The sequence below is a fragment of the Lichenostomus cassidix genome, chromosome Z (genome assembly GCF_008360975.1).
Source record: "Lichenostomus cassidix isolate B80296 chromosome Z, HeHo_3.0, whole genome shotgun sequence".
Lineage (NCBI taxonomy): Eukaryota > Metazoa > Chordata > Aves > Passeriformes > Meliphagidae > Lichenostomus > Lichenostomus cassidix.
Window position 1 is genome coordinate 14,115,484 of NC_139511.1, and position 3,590 is coordinate 14,119,073.

Sequence of the window (3,590 nt, forward strand, 5' to 3'; positions counted from 1 at the left end):
GATGTTTAAAAAGTGACCAACACCAATGGACCTCAGCACCTGCAAAAACATTTTCCGTGGGGATCTTACTAATTCCCTGAGCATCCTGATGTCTGCTCTCCTCATGGCCAGAGCTGAGGATTTTCTGGTGCTTTTCCTCTTCTCAACAGAGATTTTAAACTTGATCACTTTGTGGTCACTGTGGCCAAGATGGATGCCAATCTCCACGTGGCTTATGAGATTCTCTCTTTAGATGAGCAATAGGTCAAGGAGGACACTTTTCAGAGTCAGCTCCTTAGGACCTTTCCTATAAAGCTGTTACCCAGGTTTCTTAGGAATCTTCTTGCCTAGGTTATACAGCTGTGGGATGCTCCCAGTTAGTTTCTGTCAAGTTGAAGTTCCCCACATGAACATGGGCAGGTGACTTGGAAACATCCCTTAGTTTTGCAAAGAACAGTTCGTTGGTGTCATCATCCTGGCCAGAAGGTCTATAGTAGACTCCCATGATAACATCCTCAGTATTTGTTTGCCCCTTGATGCTTACTCACAGGCTCTAAAGTGTGTCATTGCCAGCCATTCTATCCCTTCTATTACATACAGTGCCACCTCCAGCTTCTTCTGTCCTGCCTGTCCCTCCTGAAGAACCAGGAACAGTCCAACAGGACCCATCCCACCAGGTTTCACTTTTCCCAATATTACATCTCTGGGATTCAGTGAAAGCCTTGAGCTTCTCTTGTTTGCTCCTGGTATTGTGCGCATTAGTGTAGAAACATTTCATGCTTGCTGTATTGTAGCCAACACCTCCTAAAGTGGATTGAGAGATCCCATTAGGTTCCTCAAGGTCCTTTGGCACACCATCCCATTGCTCTTTACTGGTGAGGGTGGTTTTGTCCCTTTTCCCCTTCCAAGCTAGTTAAAAGCTCTGTCAACAAGCCCTACCATCTGCTGTGCTAGAGCTCTTTTTCCCCCTTGAGATATTGGTACAGCCTGTCAGGTGTCAGTAGAACACATGTGGAGTAGGTCCTCCCATGGTCAACAAACCCCAAATTCTTCCACTGACACCAGCCTCAGAGCTATACAGACCTAATGAATCTGCCTATTCCTTTTGATATTAGGTGTTATTAATGGAAGAATTGAGGGAATGACCACTTGTACTCCTCTCTACCAGTCATCCCAGAGCCCTGAAATGTCTTCTAATTGCCTTTCCACTTCCATTTGTTATTTTGTTGCTGCCAGTTTGAACAACCAATAGCAGATAGTAATCAGAGGGCCTTACTAGGCTGGAGAGTTTTACAGTAATGTCTTTATCTGGACCCCTGGGAGACAGCAGACTTCCCCGTGGGTTGGATGCAGTCTGCATAGCAGGCCCTCATTCTCCTCAGACAGGAGTCTCCTACTACAACTACCCTTCTTTTCTGCTTAATAGAGGAGGTGTTGATGTGGGTTCATGGCGCTCCAAGTCGCTTCTTCTCCCTGGAGCTGTTTAAATCACTCTGGGCTGCTCCTGGAACTGCCCCCTCCTCACCTGGTTGGCTGCTGAGGGCTTCGGGTCCTAAAGTGCTGTTCAGCTCAGTGCTGAGCTCAGAAACCATCACGTGCAGCTCAGTCTTACCCCTGCACTTTCCTTCAGCCATGGTTGCATAAACCTGGCCCACTGAGTACTTTTCCACAAAACTTTTCACCTCTCCAATTTATGTTTGACAGTGTTTGGTCACTCCTACTGAACTTTTACAGGAAACCAAGGTATGAAGTCCCAAGCAGGAATGAAATAAAGTTGAATTAATTTGTTTTTTAATACGCAGATAACACATAAGAAGCATCTTCTAAATTTCTGCAGCTAGTAGATTGCTGTAAAATCATAAACAACCTCACTTTGCACCAAGCTGCAAATTGCATCAGCTGTGAAGTTGCATCCTGAGTAGAGGGAAGAGTTGGAGCTCTTGAAAGAGAAACAAGCTGGAGAGAACCTGATATGCCAGCTTTCTAGTGGCTGTCTAGACACCCAGCTTCAATTTGTTGCTGCTTGGGGGAGCAAATCTCTCCCAGTGTTGGGAGATGCTGCCTTCCCATGAGATAATTGTTGTTGGGGCAGGAAAATCATTGCGGTCCTCTGGCTCTTGAGACATGGCATGTCAGACCCTCAGTGGGGCTTCCCTGCTTTAGCTGGTCCTTGCCCAGTTCTAGGCCATGTTCTCTCTCTCTCCCAGCCCTTCATGAACAAGCAGGACGACAATCATGGCTCAGAGCTTGGGTAGCATGAAAAGTAATTACCCTAACTGTATCAGACTTTTACTCTTCACACATTTGTTGTTTTCCTCTCTTAAATTCACGAACTTTCTTTTCTTTTTTGTTTGTTTGTTTTGTTTTCAGGAGTACTGAGCTCTGCCACAGCAGGAGAAAAAAATCTGAAGGGGAAAATATGACCTTTAACCCACAGAAACAATGAGGTCATTCACACATCCACCTACTTTAACGATGGCCATCTACTTTCAATCTAGCCAAATTCTGAAAATGAGCTTTCATGTTTCCTCTCTTTTCTTTTACGGAGGATGATTCAACCTTTTTTGGAAGAAATATAGTGCTTCATTTTATGATCAGTACAATTTTCACAGAAATGAAAAGGCAGAGTGAAGAGACAGACTGCTTCAAAGGCTGCCTGGTATTCTGCAAGTATTACAGCTTCGAAAAGACATTGTCTTTGTAGCTGGCACAAGATAGGCAACCTCCAGCAAAAGCTTTTCTGGAATTTTTCTTGTGACAATTTTTTTAAACTTTCTCGAGTTTAAATAAATCTTTTAAGAATAGAATTGCTCATAGCCTCTGTGTTTCTCTGTAAGCCAAAACTAGCATGCAGTTGTGGATCTTGGAAAACATGCTTCATTGCTGCATACAGATAATTAAAATCTAAATAATATTCCAATACAATAGCCACAATAGTCTTTATGATCATTAATATTTGAAGAGTTTGTAAGTCATTAAAATATAATGCATTCATTATTTTCCTCAGGTTGACTAGTGCATTACATGATGTGATGTATTTATAATTTATATCACTCCTTGTTTGAGTTGTACTTACTTTGGCTGTAATAATAACAAAAATAGGCTACTTGTCCTTTTTTGTCAGATGTAAGATACTGACATCAAGCAAGTACCACAGTTATCCCTTAATTAAGTGTGATAACCAGTCTAATTTAGTGTCCTTTTGTCATTCATTTATCATTACTTTCACTGCTCATAGTACTATTTCTTATGCTAATTGTCAAATATAATGCTCCTAAACTACATAAATGTGGAAATACTTCCTAGCAAAACAGTTCAGCTTTCTTACAGCTTATTTTAAAAATACATTGTTGATTTCATGGGTAACACATGTCTAAGTAAGGCAAATTTATCTCTGGCCAGGTAAACTGTGAATTTTGTGGGTTCTACCCTTACCTTCAGTACTCAGAAAGGTAAAGAGAAGGCAGATATTAATGACAAGATAAGTTTCATACCCCAAAAAGAGAGTAATCCTGAGCTCAGCTGCCATTGTTTTACCACATACAAATTTTTTAAGAGTATGTGGAAACTAGGTAATCTCTTGACACCACATTTTTTCACCTCTGTGCATT

The 3,590-nt window shown here is 41.7% G+C and overlaps 1 long non-coding RNA gene across 1 annotated transcript; it reads left to right on the top strand.

Moving 5' to 3' along the window:
• Nucleotides 1-579: 579 nt before the first annotated feature.
• Nucleotides 580-2,786, top strand: LOC146424411 (uncharacterized). Its single transcript, XR_014846704.1, has 2 exons — nt 580-656; nt 2,350-2,786. It is a non-coding gene; the product is annotated as an uncharacterized LOC146424411 (long non-coding RNA).
• Nucleotides 2,787-3,590: the final 804 nt, after the last annotated feature.